The sequence below is a fragment of the Orussus abietinus genome, unplaced genomic scaffold (genome assembly GCF_000612105.2).
Source record: "Orussus abietinus isolate OABI.00-Male unplaced genomic scaffold, Oabi_2.0 scaffold4, whole genome shotgun sequence".
Taxonomy (NCBI): domain Eukaryota; kingdom Metazoa; phylum Arthropoda; class Insecta; order Hymenoptera; family Orussidae; genus Orussus; species Orussus abietinus.
The window spans coordinates 1,444,711-1,462,647 of record NW_019396014.1 but is presented as its reverse complement, the minus strand read 5'-3'; the positions used below and the strand labels follow the sequence as shown (position 1 = coordinate 1,462,647).

Below are 17,937 nucleotides of genomic sequence, written 5' to 3'. Positions count from 1 at the left end.
AGTCGCCACCGTGCAATTAACTCGGTATTATTACCGGCCGCATAACGCCGCCGTAACTTACTCGCATTCTTCGGGGCCTTTTATCAGCGGCGGCCATCTAGATGAAAGATGGGAGAAAAGAAGACTCGGGGTCCCTGATAAGGGAGGACCGAGTCCTCAAGGTGTGCTGGACCCGTCTCTAAGAAATGACGTTACCTCATTCCTCCCTGGGGTTGGGTAAATTAAGTTCGGTTAGGTTAGGTTAGGTTAGGTTAGGTTAGGTTGGGGTGGAGTTCCCTTCTCATGGACTCGCGATGAATTTAGGACCAAGATCTTGGAAGTTTAGATTTATAAGGTCTTGAAGTCTCCTGATCTTGGATTGCGGTAGGTTGTGATACAAAGGGAGTCCCCTTTGGGTGTTGGGTGGAAGTCTGCCGTGACTCGTGTAGGGACCCTCTTTCAGACGTGATGGCCCCTTCCGGGTGGCTGAGGTGCATGGATACGGTCTCGTTCGACCCGAAAGGGACCCTCGAGACTGCCAGCGGCTCGGATCGCGTCGGATGACGACGAGGGGTCTCTCAATGACGGTAATTAAAAGCTCGAACGCTGTAATCTCCAGTCCAGTTAAGGCCATCAATTGCACCGGGCTCGTGCATGTCTTACTCTTGGGTCTCCTCCTCCTCCTAGAGGCGTCCCTCTCTTCGAAGAAACCGCTCTAATGGGCCCGATGTCTCGTTAGGGGGTGACCTCTCCGATGATTCCCTTCCAGAAGAGCGGAGGCACCCCTGCACTCCCCAATCCGGATTACGGCTCGAAGATCGATGATCCTTGTACCCGTCACTGATCACGAGAGGCTGGCCACCGACATCTTCCTCTGCAAGAGGGCTCATCCCACTTCGCGGAGAACTGGCCACTGAGTGGAGAACCTCTTAACGCCTGTCGAGGGGAACGACCGGAATCGGACTGTTCGCAAATATTTGCCGAGCGAGCTGGACCCTGGACGTGAACTCTGACGAACCTGGTGAACGTCGGCCGACTCGCGGAATTCCTGGTGGACGCGGAAGACCCCCTGGAAGCCTCTTGGTACTCTCTTGGTACCCGCCTCATACCTGGTACCTCTAACTTGGTACCAGGTACCTTCACGGAAGGTACCAATCCTCTTCGCCGAAGGTACCGAGGGTACCAGGTCTTCGTTCGCGTGGGAGTAGACTCGCGTTCCCCGGCGCGCTGTTTGCTTTGGGCCTTGGTAACACCCGCGAGCCGGGTACTCGGTTGCGCTCGGTTGTTTGCCCTGCGTTTACATGGAAACTCTGAAATATCGAGGTTTACTTTGGCGCGCCGCGCCCACTCCCTCCGGAGATCGCCGCGAGGGCGCGCCGATCGGCCGGCCACTTAGTGAGGGCTCGCCAGGGCAAACAAATGGCCGCTTTTCGCCTGGCAACTCCCGTGGGGAGGGAATCGGCAGACTCGGACACCCTCGATCCCGTCGAGAGGATTCCTCCTCGGATAATGCGGTATTCCGAGCCGATAGGGATTCCCTCTTAAGAGGTTAACTCGCCGGAATTCCACCGGATCTCGAGTAAGCCGGGAGATAACGGCGTCCAAGCGGGGTATCGGACTCGCGTCTCGCACCAAGTACACTTTGCACGGAGAGGCTTCCTTTGCTTTACCTCCACCTGTGGAGGTTTATCGCCCCGATGAACTTGTAGAATGATTTAGTGGTTCGGTCCCTGTAAAGGGGGTTAAGGAAGAACGTTCCCCGGCGGTTCTAACCTGCAATCCTGGATTTAATTGTCTCCCTTGTCGTTTTTTCTCGCGGATGGAAATGGCAGTGGCCGGTAACTATCGAGACTGGAGGGCTCGCTTAAAAGGAAATCTCCGCGGCGATGCCGGAAGGAGAATCTCCCTCGATCGCGCGACGCGATGTCCCTCCACCAGGAGGCATTCTCCGTAAAGACGCGAAGTCGCGCCAGAAGAACTCTAATGACTGGATCCTGAGTAAGCGAGGCGTTCCGAGGTACACTTCGATATCCCTGGAAGACTCACGCACCTGCTCCTCGATTTTTCCCCCGACGTGAGACGCGTACAAATGTTCTTGTCGCGGACGCGCCAGTCTCGCCGAGGGACGCCGTAAATTAAAGTCGGACATTAATCCAATGCCAAACGACTCCTCGTCATTTGAGAGTCGATCTCGAATTCAACGTGGAAACAACCTGTAATGCCTCCTTGCTCGACCTAACCAAGAGTCGATCCTTGGGGGAAGGAGTTTGTCATTCCTCCTCGATTTTCCTCCCCTAAATCCAACTCGATGATACGCGAAACTGCCGACGCGTTTTCGAAAGTTCCCGGAAAATTCCCAAGAAGACCCCTCGGTTCCAGGTTAAACTTCTTAAGAGAAGAGTCCTTTAAAGTATGATCCACGTTTACATTAGCACTTTGTAAGCCTGTGAGAAGGTACTCTCTTGGATGTACCCGCGAAAAATGGCACGTACAGGCTGATAAGGAATTTCGAGCTCGCAGCGACTCGCCGAGTGTCAGGAACGGGAATTTATTCGCACGACGTGCGCGCCGGCCCCGGTCGCCGCGGGTCGAAGAAGACACGCGCTTTTTCCGGCGTTTCTCTCCGCTCGTTTCTGCCCTCCGTCTCGGAAACTTGTCCCGGACGAGTTCACCTTTCCTCGAGCGTGCGTTGGAAATGTGGAGCCGCGTATGGGACTCGCGTTTCCGAGGAAAGAAAGGCGCCAAGGTGCACCGCGGGAACCGTACGGACCTTGCCCACGGAAAGGGCCGCGAATAAATGTTAGACAACGATGAATATATTTTTAACGGTGACTTTTATTTCGGCCGATTCGTTAAATCGCTTAGATAAGTCGGTAGAAAAAAGCGGGACGAGCAAAAGTGGACGGCAGGCCGGTGGCGCGCGAGCTACACGGTGGAGCACCGAGTGTCGCCGTGTGCCAGGTGGGCCCCCCGTGTACCCCTATAAATAGCCCGAGTCCGCCGGGGGTATGTACGAGCAAAGATCGGCTCCTCGTTCCGAGGACAAGCCACGGAGGAAATAATGTGGACGGCGAACCGGATGCCGGGGCCACGAGAAGCCACCCAGAGGAGCTGTCCTACCCCGTGCGGGGCGATACCATCTCCGCCGACTTCTGTACCTCGCATTACGGGCTTAAGCACCTTCCACACCGCTGGAAGCGGCATCCGACCTCGGTACCCCCGATACCTCGATTCCGAAGATGCATCCTCAATAGGTCGGGAAACATACCGACCGAGACCGGGTCGCGTGGAATAAAACGGGACATTACATAATTACGTTCGTTTTTTTTTCAGATTTTTAAAGATTTCTTTAATAGAAGAAATAAAATCGACGGTTCCTCGTTTGTAGGTGTTGGAATTCGCGCCCTAATCATTGCGATGCGGGCGACGATGCGCGCGCATGCCGAAGTTGGCTGGCGGCGGGAGGTATAAAAACGGCGCGAGTCCAGCGGAGCTCCTCAGAGTGCCCCGGCCGTTACGTCGGAGAACATGGAGAGATCGAGACCATTTGCGGAGCCTGGTGAAATAAGATGGTAACGGAGAAATATCGCGGAACATGTCTCGGCCGGGAGGAAGAGGTTATGTTCCCTTCCGACGTCGGAAGACAACGCGCGTTCCTAGCCTCTTCCCAAGGCTAGGGACAGCGGGAATCTCGTTAATTCACTCTCAAGCGGCAAGCCGTTAATATGGATAGACGGACGGCCTCGAGAATGCCGGGAAAGCAGAAAAATGGCGGGAATCTCGTTAATCCTTTCATACGCGTCACTAATTAGATCACACGTCGAGGTGGAAAAAGTAAGTGCCGACGAAACGTCCTAGGAGGCGTTAGGACGTTTCCCCGCGCGACCGGCGGGTTAAAGACGGTGAGAAACGTGGATGCCGGCAGTCTGGGATCGCGGGAGGCCATCTCGGAAGGCCTTTTAAGATTCGAAGTCTCCCGCGAGCCGCACCGCCACGTTCCGTTCCCACCCCAGGAGATCGTGCACCGCCCGGCGGAATGCCGGGGAACCAGGGGAAACCAATCGCGAGAATCTGCGCGCGTTGCTCACGGAACGAGGACCACCTTCTTCCAGCGCGATCTCCGGCGACGGTCTCTCGGGCTTCACGGTCGAGCGAGTTTTGTGTACAAACATTATCCTCCGGTCGGACCGCGCGGTTAACGATCCGCCGTCCGCGACGGAGTAGCTCGTTAAGGGACGATTTTTGCGGCGCGGCCAACCTCGTAATTGGGGTCGTGAGCGAGAGGAGAGGCCGGTCCCCGTGTCCGATCCTCTTCGTCGCGGGTCCTCGCGAGGGCCGCGCCGCCTGGCGGCGGACCTGGGGACCCGCCGAGAGAGGGGCGCACCATCTAGCGGGAGAGCTAATTACCAGCCGTGTAATATAATTAACCGGCCGAGGGGACCGCGGATCCGAGGGCCCGAGATCGAAAATGTACCGTTAAGACCCGTTCCCTCCCCGGCGACGGCGATTAATTCGCGGATAGGAGGCGGGCGAGGCGCCGCTCGCCGATTTTTCCCACCGGGTCCCGGCCGACACGGGAGTTAATTTAGTTACCCCCGATATGGAAGGGAGATAATCGGCAATGCGTAACGCCTTCGATTCGGGCGAGCCCGGGGAACGCGAGGCTCTTCCTCCCCCCCTCGAGGGGCGGTGTAACGCGCGATCATGCATTATTCATCAGCCACTGACGATCGCGGGATCGCGTAATCGACGATCGGTCCCGAGAACACCGATAAGTCGAACGCTCGACGTTCGACGTCCGACGTCGCGACGTGCTCCCGCGGACTCCCGACAGAGGATGTACGTTGCCCGGTCCCCCTAGGAGGGGTCGCCGCCGAACGGTGGACGGTCTCTCTCATGGGCGCCGCCATCTTGTTTCTGTAAACGGCCAGGGAGAAAGAACCTACGAAGACTACGAGACGTCGTTTCAGGACTCTGACCGAACACTTGGGAAAACGAAACAGGCCTCAGGTGCTAGGGCCGTGACAAGCCCGAGACGACCAACCTGTTACTTATCGACGAGGGCACGTTTATTCGGCCGCGTTTAGGCAACATAGTATCCGACCCGGGTGACTCGATCTTCGAATTCAAAAGTAGGCTCGCCCATGAGCGGCGTCGGGGTTCTCCGACAACCTGGAATCTATGGAGAGCGGATTGCATATTGATACTCAGGTCACGCGGTCTAGTCGACACGTGTTACACGCCATCGACGAGAGGTCGAAAGTGCGCCCAATCACGCGCCCCGGTCGTGGCGCTAGGCGAATGCACCGGCACTAATCGCTTCATTTAGAATCCTATCACGAGAGATTACACGGAGGCGCTGAGGTGCCTTGGAAATCGCACCTCTTCCGCAACATCTGACGCCCGACGAGGGGATTACCGTGGTTATTTTTGCTTCGGATTTTCCTAGCATTTTTCTTCTTTTACTTTCCATGCGCGTGTTTCGGGAATGTGTCGGTAGTAGGGGGAGCGTTGACCACGAAAGTGGAGATCATGGTGGAGTTCATGCCGGCCGGCATGAAACGTTATTGCCGGCCTCTGGCGGTCGGATCTAGGCCAAGTGTGCAGGTTCACTAAACTAAGCCGTGACCACATTTTCCGTCGAAATCGGGCACGCTCGTGAATTACTGTCACGTGAGTCACGCGACCGTGACCGCACGACATCGCGGATCGCGACTGCGCTTTTCGACGGTTCCCACGACAACGGGCGCCTGTCGAGGGACCGGCATTGATCGTGTAGCAAAATCCTTCCAACGAAAGTTCCTCCAATGGGTCCATGCTACAACTTTTGTTTGAAACGTTTTTCGATCCCATGCAAGGGTATGGCTGAATTCGCAATAATTTGACGTCGAGCCCCCCAAGCGACGCCCAAGCGTATGTCTTACTCTGCAAGGGCGTTGAAGTCTCCGGAATCTCGTAGCGTTCCGGTCATAATTTTTTTGTACCTAAAAGGAACTAACAAATCCACGATCCTTTTGTAACGAAGCATCGTAACCAGTAATTGGAGTGATTGGTGCCTTACTTGGCGAGACAGCTATTGATTAGCATTTATTTCGGCGTAGGGCCGACCAAGATGGCGTCCGGGCCGGAAAGATCGCAAAGGTAACCGGTTTGTCTATCTCGGCTCAATTTCGGGCCTGGTTTCTGCGAAGGAGATGCGTCACAGCGGTCACTCTTCAGGGACTCGAACTTTCCGCGATCTGGACCGGCCGATCCTCTTGATCTCGTGACGCGATATATTTCCGGGTCGTCGGAGCGTAGTGGAATGCGATTTACCGGAATCGGCCGGTCAGAAGCGAGCCGACCACACCCGCCGATTACCGGCGATGACCTTGTTCTCGAACTCATGCCTGTACGTGCAAAGAGTCCCCAACCGATTTCCGTCGCTCACCTAGATTCGGATTCCTCGATTCGATCTTCGTCGAGCTGCCGGTTCAACTTTACAGCCCGAATCCGATATCGGCCCCGGACGAGCCAGAGAATACCAAACGATCCTTAGAAAGGATCCTAGGCGATTCCCGTACGATCGGAACAATTTATGCCTGGAATTGGTTAACAATTGGGAAAACATTCCTGCACCTCCCCGGCGGCTTGTGACAATGCGTACAAAAGTTGAATTTTCTCTAGCAAGTTTGAAAATGTAGAGGCGTCCTCCTTTTTCTCGATCTCTTCGATCCCGATCGAAGTCAACGAGCTAACCCGAAATCCATATCGATCGCCTTAGATTTTTTTCTTTTCCGTGCGATGTTTAAAAATCTGCTGACGATCTCCACGAAGCAAGTACACTTCGTGTACGATTACATACTTCAAGAACAGGAGGTAGCATAATTTTAGAATTTTTATCACGTCACGTGGATCCTCTTAGGGGAATTAATCTTATTATGAAAAACCACGAGATAAGTCTCCATGGGGTATGGGGCCCTCCTAATAAATTAACCCCGTGTATAAAATTCAATTTCACTTTTTACCCGACGTAATGATAACGCCGGATAATGGAGCCAAGCGACGTGTCCTAAGTAACAGACTTGGTGTGCTTTTTACGGTGTCCACCCTGCGTAATCGTCCGCCAATAAAACGAGTCCCCGATCGGCTCCTCGGTCGCGATCTCGGCCGAAGATGTACCCGGAAGTCTGAAATACCTCGGCCGTATTAATAATCAATCGATTGTTAATGGACCCCGTAACCGGTACCCCGCAATTAACGACCCTCCGGCGCAAAATGGAGAACCAAGAGGCGACGCCGCGTCGCGTGCAATCCGACCGGGAAAATTAATCGAACCCGCGACGGACTCACTACCGGCTACCATGTTCTCTTGAGAACGCCCGCCGCCATCTTGGAGAACGCTGGGTCTTCCACTTAAACGTTCTTTTTTCCGTACATCTGTGCGTGGAACGAGATGTAAATCGAACCGTAGACAGATTTCGAATTAGTCAGACCCGAGACGAACACGCTATCGGCAATCCTGTTTCCTAGAGAACACGCGCCGCCATCTTGGAGTACACACCTTTTTCCAATTAAACCCTCATTTTCAGGTATTCTTGCGCGTGGAACGAGATTCATACAGATGTAAATCAATCCGTAGGCGGATTCGAATTAATTGAGACCGAAATGAACGTACGACCAGTCTTCGTCTACTCTGAGGAACGTGCGCCGCCATCTTGAAAAATGCGATTTCTTTCACTGAAACGTTCTTTTCGTCGTATTTCTACCCGCGGGACTGGGTATAAATCGATTCTCGGCCAGATTCTGGGATGGACGCACTTCCGGTTCGTCGGTCTTTAGGTTCACGCCCCGAAAGTTCGCGGAAAACGGCGTGAAAGCTCCGCCGGGTAAAAATCGGCGAAGCGTTCGCCGCTTTCTGGAAGGCCGGCCGCGGGGTAATCGCTCTATCGCGTCACGTACTCGTCCGTGTTGTCATTCTTTTCTCCTCTTTTCTTCTTTAGGATCCCCTTTTCCGAATTGGCCGGTGGGTTCGTGGCTATTCGTGGCTCGACGCGGAATCGATCGATCGGTACGAGCGCGTGTACTCGTTCCAGTCCTCCGTCGTCGAACGTATTTCTCTCCGTCTGTTTACCGTTTCGCGAGTACGTGATGTTCGCTCGAGCGAAACCTCCATATACCACAGGTATGTACGGGATTACCCGACATACGTACATCCATGTGCATGTATATATTATATATCGATGCTGGAAGTATCGGCAGATGCCGCGAGTCGTTACGATAATACTTTGGAATTACTCCCAACGAGATCAATTTCTTTCTCCCGGGGCGATCGGAGTCGCGATCACTCGCCTCGATCGATGACCGTGAACAATTTCCCGGCCGAGATGAACTCCCTTGAGAAGGCACCTTTTATATGAAAATCCAGTCCTTGATCCAAGTATCGATTCGATAAAATCATGAATTGAAATGACAAAGCCTCGATGAAAAATCGATTATGGAAAAATCTATTAGTGGCTATAGAGCTCTACAATGCGCAGAGTATAAGTGATCTAGAGATGCGCATCAGCGAAGTTTATTATAAATTCTCGTGTTCCGAAAATATATTGACTCTTGTTCATATTCTGATAAAAAAGGGATAATACCGTCCCATAATTTGACAAATGCATTTACCGTTTGGCGGCAGTGCAATGTTCGATCGAGCGAGACCTCTTCGAGGGTATGTATCGATACCGAGAGTTATCGGGAGATAACCGCAGCTCATCGTTACGATAATGCTTTGGAATTACCGGCAACGAGTCCGAGTTTTCCAGGGCGATCGGATACCGATTCCTCCCGAGATCGACGACCGAGGAAAACTCTTCGGCGGAGTAAAAATGGCGACAAAAAGGGTGCATTGGAAAAAAGAAATGCTCCCAGGATTTTAATCAACATTATCCGTGATTATTCCTTCTCATTATCCGAGATGAATGCTTATTTCCCGTGCTCCGTTTTGCCAGAGAGGCACTTACGGTTCCCTAATTACCGCGCAATAACGCGTCCGATACAGAGATGCTTAATTGGATGACAAGTACCGCGGTAGTTGGGTACAAATCGCGGACGTTTTATGTAATATAGATAAAGTAATTGCGAACAAATTGCCGCGTCCGATCGACCGATGGAGTACACCGAAGCGCCGCGTAATGATCGCGATGACATAATTAAACAGCACTCCATTCGTTTAAAAAAATCCCGACCGACATAAATGACGTTGATAAGGTGATTTCAAGTAAATTCGATATTACATTTTTCTCGGTATCACTGGCTCTACAACGAACTTCCTTTAGAAGGACGTAATTATTACGGAATTTCCAGGTACCGTGTAAATAATAAACGATTGAAAATTATTATACTTGCCGATAGTTATTAAAAAGTCTCCGGGATTAATCGTTTAAAGGACATTGAGCTCCCAGGAAAGCCATGGTTAGAGTAAAGAGACGCGGCGCTCGATCGAAGCCCGTGTATGTACTTGCTCGAAACTCCACCGCGTCGCTTGATTTTGAAGAGCACTCGATATTCGAAGTTCAAGGACAATCGACCCTGTTGGTATTACTAGATCCGTATGAGCGAAATAAATTTACTAAACTTGCCGATAGTTATTAAAAAGTCTCCGGGATTAATCGTTTAAAGGACATTGAGCTCCCAGGAAAGCCATGATTAGAGTAAAGAGACGCGGCGCTCGATTGAAGCCCGCGCTTGTACTTGCTCGAAACTCTACCGCGTCGCTTGATTTTAAAAAGCATTCGATGTTCGATGTCCGAGGACAATCGATCCCGTTAGTATCGGTGAATTCATCGTCTAGCGGTGCCAAAAATCCCAGCCGACCAATCGTCGACCTCGCACAAGTGTCGCGCTCCATACGCGCCACCCACGTTTACGTCCCGCGAATCTTAAATTCCGCGGAATAGCGGAGAGGCCCGGCAAAATCTCACAACTCGGTCGCGACACGAAACCTCGAGGTAAATTCGCGAAAGGAATGTGGAGAGGAATCGAGCGACATCGATTACAGATCGTGTCGGAATTGACAAGGGGATTTCGCACGTACGCGGCTCCGACGCCGTCGGAATACGAGTCGCCTCTTATAGCCGAGCCCGTCCGGTCGTTCGGTTCATCTCCTCGATCTTCAAGTCCGTAAAATACCTCAGCCGAGGCCTCACTTTTCGCCATAATTCCAAGGCCCCCAATCGTTACCACCTCGCATCGACAACTCCATTCTCGAAGCTTTCCGCATGAATTCGGGCATAACCCCATACGCACTAACAATGAACTAAGGGTTCGTATTTTTTTTTTTCTCTTTGGCAGGGCATCTGAAACCAGCCATTTTGACGGTGTTTGGTAGTTCCAGTGTTAATCTATCGATAGGGAAAATATTCATTTGTTCCCAACTTGCATCGATCTCAAGACCGGCAACCCATTCCGTAACCGTGTAACATCCACCGTGAGTTTAGATCTAACCCTACAGCACCGATAAGAAGATGAGGATCCGATCCCGTTATCACTGCGCGGTTTTTAATATAAATACCATGGGCGGAGATACAATTCGTTACCAAGATCATAGCCCGTCAACCATGCATCGAAATCTCCCAATACCCACCGTGAATTTCGCCCCAACCTCAATAGTACTGTCAACGGTCCAAGGTATCCGATCCCATTATCACCTCTCGGTCTTCCTTCCACCATTCGATAGCCTGGGAAATATTAGCAGCCCCCCACGGTACAAAATTCCGTGCCGGATGAATTCCCTCGCGGAATTCGCGGAGACGCCTCGCGACATCGATTACCGATCGTGTCGAGATTGACAAGAGCTTTCGCACGTACTCGGGTTGGATGCATCCGGAATACGAGTCGGTCTTCCCAGGAGGAATTCCCAGGCGTGCGTGCACGCGTCCAGGGATCCCGGTTCCTCCCGGTTCCTCCTGGTTCCTCCCTGGCCGGGTAGGGAGGGGCCGGGAAGGGGGTGGCATGCGTGAACGCGCGAGTCGATCTTGCCCGGCGGACAAAGGGCGCTCGCCTCGCGGAGGTCCATGGATTCAGCCAATTTGCATTTTGTTTCTCCTCTATCGGCGGCCTCCGCCGCCCAGGGGATGCGCCATTATTCCCCGAGCCGAGGAATGCACGAGCCCCGGCCACAATGGGCCCCGGGCCAGGCCGGCGATTCTTTCGAAGAAAGAACCCCTTCCCTGCCCCTGCCGGCTGCGGCGCTTTTGACTAATAACGCGAGGGGGAAAAAAAAAAGGAAAAAGAAAGGCGATTCAATTGCCGGCCTCGGTTTCTAAAGTCGAAATCGAGCGGCCCTCGGCGTGGCGGAGTCGCTCGAGTTTTCGGACTTCGAGGCTTTTTGTCGCCCTACACTCTGGGGAATGCGGCCCATTTTTGGCTCCCGAGCCCCGTGAGGTGGTATTTTTTCCCGGTGATACGAGGAATGACATGGACTCCGAAAAGTGATATACTTGAGGGAAAAAAAAGCAAAACTGCGGTAACCGATTGAATACCAGAAGGAGCGATGGCGCTTCCGCTCAATGCCTGGGACCCGAATCTCGAGCTCGTACGATCGACTTTCACATGCGAAATTGACAGTTCCGTATGCGACTTTCAAATGTCGACCCATGATGCGGCGTCGCAACGATGTACATTTTTTTCTTTTTTTACGCGAATCGATTCATCCGCGGAAAAAGTTTGTAGGAACTCGAGAATCGGATCCCTGAAAGTGTCGCGATCTGTAGTTTCGACCCGACTGCATATTTGGATTTTGTTTACGAGTGAATTTACCGCCACCTAAATTGTGCCAAACTGAGTATAATCGGAAAAAATAGCGCAATTGTGTCCTATGGACTTCCTCGACATGGAGGAGAAGCGCGAACGCGGCGCTTGGCATTTCTCGAGATTTTTCACAGAACACCTGCTGGTCAAACGGGTAAATTAATAATTTCATGGCGTTATTAGATAATATTTCGTATGTAGCAGAAGCCACGATTCAAGGGACCGAGGCCCAAGGCATAGAGACGAGAGGAGGATATTTTCGGTAGATAATGGGAAAAAGAGAGTAAACCCGATCGCCAGGTGTCTAGATCACCTCCGGCGAGGTGGACGAAAAACTCGGCTCGGTTTTCAAGGTCGAGCCCGAGTTGGTCTTCCCGTCCTTGGGCGTGAAATCGAGCGAACTCCGCTAAAGGAGGAACGCTGGAAGGTCAAGGGACCGATTATTCGAGAACGCGAGGAAGTCCGATTGGTCGACTCTAACTACTTCCCTCGACCTTGCGGTTTTTCCCTTCGCACCTGGCGCACCTTCGGGGGCAAAATCCTCCTCGGCGGAATGGCGGCTGCCCCGGCAAGAACCCAACGACCGCTCGTTTCCGGTCCCGAAGTTTTTAGCGGAAGTCCGCGGGATCGCGAAAACGAGCTCTTCCCGACAATGAGTCCTCCTTCGCCAGAAGTGGGATTACTCGGAAAGGACGTGAAAGAACCGGCCACTCGGCGGCGTCGGTTGACCCCAGATAACGTTTGTGGCCACTTTCTTAAAACGGAACCAGCACACCCAGGAGAGAACAGAAAAAAATAAAATAAAAAAAACAAAAGGAACCCCAAGATTCCCTTGAAACGTTCGCTCATTGGAAATCCTAAATCCTGACGAAGAGGAAATCGGAACAGTTCTAATAAACTACACGCATTAGAACTCCCAGAGAACGCTCATGCCTAGAACCCTCGACGTTCCAAGTACGTAAATTCGTAAACTGTAGGAGGTTTGAGGCTTTTAAATAAACAAAAATTATCGGACAAAGTTACAACGACGGGACAGTCTTAATGCAATTCAGATTTTAGGGACCCGACTCTCAAGTTCATCTGGATGTTTTTTTTTTTTTCCCCATGAAGAATCTGCCATTGTTGCGAAGTCACATCGTTGGTCAATGTATGAAAGCCGTGTACGAAATGGTCAGTTTCGCGAAAGTTAGTCTTGTAAATTGGGGAATCAGGTCCCAGGGCTCTACTCCGATAGCAGAAATACGTGCTCAAGCCCAAAGTGTAACCATTGGTAGTTGTAACGTAAAGCATACACCCTTTGCGACAACATCGGTCTCCGAATTGCATAAAGTGGAGCGATTCGTCTCGAGTTCCGCGACTCGCGTATCGCCCGATCGATTCGTACGTTATCGGACAACGGAGTCGAGTAAGCCTGTCCACTAATTGCAGGAAAGTGATTACAGATTGGATCGGACATCTCCCGAGTACCCGGAGTTCACGATCCGAAGTAAAATCGGTCCGACCTTTCGTATGGCCCGACTTGCAAATCCGCACAATCGGATGCTAATTACCCGTAATTATCGATTGTCTCTCTTATCCGAGTAGCTAAGGCCTTCCTGGTCATTCCGATCCCAAGGTAATCGCGATCGCCTCCTCTGCCACCTGAAGTGCCCGTGTGAATCAGGTCGCCGGTTCGACTCTCCTCCGCGCCTCGATTCCCGATCTACGGACTATTATACCACCGTAGAATGGACTCCACGCGATAACGGATAACCGAAGGGCTCCATTATCTCCGAGGACCTCATCCATAGGCGAACGAATCGGGCCTAAGCGTTTCGGTCGCATCATCCGTCGCGATAGTTACCACGGTGGTTTCGGATGAACGCTGGATTTCGCCTTCGCCGCACACTCGTTTCCGATTTGCACGGCAAAAGCGAGTGGGGGGGTAGACCGTACCTCCACCAGGTATCACACTGACTTAACGATCCCCGAAAATCCCAAAGCGAAGTGCACCCCTTCATCGCCATTAACCCATTACGTCAAGTACGACGATTAAACCGTGTATAATAATTACAATCGTCCCAATCGTTACGACAACCGCAATACAAGTGTAACGATTAATTCGTTGATAATCGTTACGATCGTTTTAATCGTAATGATAATTGCAATCATTACGATTAAAACGATTAAAACGCATATAATCACAGTAATGATCTAAATGATTACAGTGACGACCGTATCGGCGGATCGTTCCACCGCAATCGAAACGACTGTAGGGAGAAGTCCCATAATTGTAACGGCGATCGTTTAGCGAATCGGTAATCACTGCTCGTCGAGTCACTGACAAGTATCACCACCCACTGCCGAGCAGTCCATAGGGGGGCCGGTCCTCGTCGGGGCACTCGGACTTACCTGTCGAGGGTCAGGGCTGCTGGGAGGGACCTGCTGTGGCGGCGACCCAGAAGGGACAATCACGCACCCCCTTGGGGGCCCGCGGCGCGCGAGTGGTCGCGGGGTCGCGGGGTCGCGCAAGGGGCGACCCGTCGGTCGAGCGCGTCGCGCGAGCTCCCGGGCGCGGACCCGAGAGACGACCCTCAGGCGGAGTCGGACGGGGTTAGCGGGCGTGGAGGGGAGGTACCCCTCGAAACGTCACTCACACCCTCGACGAGAGAGAGCGGCGCGGTCCTCTCGCGACGCCGCACCGAACAGAAGTGAACTCGTGCGCCGCCGGTTCACGGTACCTTAAATACCTTGGCCGCGGCGCGGCCCCTACCTTCCTGCGCGGCCGCTGATTGGCGGGGGAGCTCGCGACGCCCGCGGCTACGGATCGCTCTCCCGCGCTACCCGGGCCGCCGGCTGGACGCGGGAACGACGGAACGCGGGAACGCGGCTACCCGCCGGACCGGGAACCGGAGCGGGACGGGGGGCGCCGCGCGCACCCCGGCCGACACCCTCGCGTGCGCGCGCACCGGCCGCCAAGCGCGCTGCCGGAGCGCACGCGCGCGGACCCGCATTCGCGCGCCGACCCTCGAGCCGGTCGCTTCGTCGGATCGGGGGTGCGGAGCTCTCGGATGAGAACCAGGACCCGTCAGATGGAGCCGGAGCGCTCCGGGCACGTGCATGAGTACTTAGGGCCTTGGATGCATCGATAGGAGAAAGGAATCTAGGGGGATATCTAGGAATCGTGCAACGCCGCCGGGACGAGTTCGAGGAAGGACTTCCGATAGAGGTCGGCGGAGTGAGTCCGTGTTTCTGGACTTTTACTGCGTTAGATTACTGCAAATCGTACGTGTCCAAGCGGCACCGGGCGACACGAACTGGAGGAATACGCGTCCTCGTGGAATTCCCAGGGAGCACGAACCTCTCTAATCCGTATCCGAGTCCTTAAGGATCTTTCGTAACCTCGCGTTCCGCGGAAGACCTTGCCGAGGCTGGGAATCCGAAATTTCGAAGTGGCTTCGCGCGATGAGTCGGAGGTTGGCGTTGCGCGGCGCACCGGCGCATGCGCGGGGTTCCGACTACGTGGAGCTCCAGCGCGCATTCGCGCGCCGCTCCTCGAGGAGCGCGCATCGTCGCAGGGGGGAGGCTCGCGCGTCCTCGCCTCGCAAAACCGGAAGATCGAGGTTGAGGTCGAGGTCTGATCGCCGTTCCTTAATGCTTCTCACAGCGCTGACTCCGTGGAACCGTGGAAAACCGACCTCGCGATTATAACGCGACCTGCGAAACTGACCGCTAGGTCGAGATAAAAACCGGCCGAATGTAAACCGCGAAGTAACTGCGTAAGCGGATTAGGTGAGATTTTCGAATCGATCGGGGGGTTTGCCATGGTATAATTTCACTACCCGAGAAAGTTACGCAACGGGTCGCTGATATGCGATCGCCGATACGGTGTCTCATCTCGAGACTCTGGAACGCGTCGCGACGATGCCGCCTCGTATTACACTTTCCGACCTTGCCTATCCGCTCTCTCGATTGATCGTCCTCGAGACGTCTACTCTTCGATAAAGAGGATCGATTGGCTCGGCGAGGAGCAGAGATAGCCGCCGAATTGCGCCAGGAATTATCCATTTCGCATGAAATATACATCCCTGCCCGTTATCCGCTTAATCGATATAGTTCAATTGATCACTTTTTTAATTTCCCTTGTTTTTAATTTAATTTCTTTTTTTTTAAGACGGGACGCGTCACGGAGGACGCGAAGAGCTCTGCGGCCTTGTCTCTTCCTCTCCTTCCTCCTCTCGACTCGATTAACCGTTCTTCTCGAGATTTATTCTCCTCTCATCTACCGCGAAGAGAGGCCGCACGACTTCCCGATAAAGAAAACCAATATCCAAATCGAAACCCCGTATCAAATATCTCCTCCGATTTGGACCGCCTGCCAAAACGATCGAGATCGAGATCGCGATCGAGATTCCAAATCGGATCGAGCCTTTTGACGCCACGAAGATGACGACTCGGTGGATCGTTATTACTCGTCGCGAGGCTGATCGGCCTCCACCTTTCGTCCCCCTTTTGTGTCGCGGTTCTTCTTTTTTGTTAATTACACGCGGAATTTCTCCGTGTCATGGCCCTTGGGCTCACTCCCGAACGGGCCGAGCCTCGGCTATTACCGGTAATTATTTCAACAATTTTAAACGAACTTTTGCACAATTCACGATCCATTAGAAAGGAATGAAAAAATAAATCGAGACTTTGCCATGATATTCTGGCTCGGAAATTGGAGTGCGGGGTTAAAATGTTCTTAAACGATACAGGTGCAGGTTAATGATAATTTTATTCCTGTAATTAATTAGCAATAAAGGTTAAGGGTTCATCTCATTCCTGAAACGGTTTCGGTCCAACGAACCGAAACCTCATGAGAATTTGACTGCAATAAATCGGTATCGTCGTTAGAAATAAGATGAAGTCATTTGGCATTATTTTATTTATTAAATGACATATTAAAGTTCTTGGAAGGACCGAAGGGTTCACCTTGCCCCTGAGTAGAAGATTTCGGTTCAGCGAACCGAGGCGGTAACGAGGAACCTGCTCTCGTAAGGCGGTAATGCCATTGACACTGAAACGTAACCGTGCGGCTACGTGGGAGTGAAATAGTACGAGTAATACCTCTTGCATAAGCAAAGCCGAGGAGAGCGAGCGAGAGAGGGAGAGAGGTGGAGAGCGAGGGCAAGCGAGAGAGAAAGAATCGAGGAAAGAGAAAGAGCGAGCGGAGAAAGAGTTACGAGTTACGAGTTACGAGAGAGAAAAGAGAGGCAGAGCTCGCCGGACGCTGAACTTGACCCGAATCTCTGGGAAAGACGAAGAAAGAATCACCCCGGAGAAAGGTGAAAAGAGAAAGAGGAGATCACTCTCGATTTCGAGCCCTCTGGGGATCGGTAACACTTTCTTCACGGCTCTGCCGTAAAAACTCCTCTTTAAGGGAACAGGGGTATGCGGTTTTCTCCCTCTTCCATTTCTTTCCCTTTTACCACTCGAAAATTTCTCTCATCCGCAAATCGTCCTTTACGACGAATTTGCATCTTCGAGCAATGCATTATGCAATTATGCAAAAAAGCCTGTCGATCTACCTGAAGGAATTAATTTCCAAAATCGCTACCTATCGATCACCTCATCTTTATGTGAAGACAAGGAGATAGCGAAACGATTATCGAGGTCTAGGTTAGAATGGAATGAAGTCTATTTTCAATGGATCGAAAAAATCGACTAGTCTTACCGGCGAGACGACCGGAAGTGGGTTAGATGACATTCCGACTCTTCCCCATCGGAGATCGAATCGCGACATCGATACGTCTCTGGGTAGAAAGAGAGAGATAGGAACTCAATAATTTAAGATACCGATGCCGCAGCTTTCCCACACTAATACTCGCTCAGTTTTAGCCGTGTGAATTAATTATCTTATGATATGAATTATTTAATGGAATATTTCCGGTTTCTCACTCGGCGTGACCTAACAAGATACGAATATCAGTCTCATAAAAAATCATTCTCCTAGACGTGAGTACATAATAATATTTACTAAAAAGCATTCCCACAGGCATGCAAGTATATATAGAGATATATAAGATTGCACTTGAGGCTGAAGAAAAATTGTCATCGAGAACATTGAAGAGTGCAGATGAAAACGTCATCCATGTTCAGGCGGGAAAAGCCGAAGAAGTCGGCCGATCCAGGGAGACGATCGACCGGGATCGCTCGATCTCT

At 52.2% G+C, this 17,937-nt stretch overlaps 1 protein-coding gene across 1 annotated transcript in view; it reads right to left on the bottom strand.

Moving 5' to 3' along the window:
• LOC105695671 (titin) overlaps positions 1 to 14,412 on the bottom strand; it is a 43,959-nt gene extending 29,547 nt beyond the window's left edge. Inside the window, exon 1 of the mRNA XM_012417449.1 lies at positions 14,149 to 14,412. The gene's annotated coding sequence lies outside the window, so the exon portion shown is untranslated. The remainder of the gene's footprint in view (positions 1 to 14,148) is intronic.
• Positions 14,413 to 17,937: the final 3,525 nt, after the last annotated feature.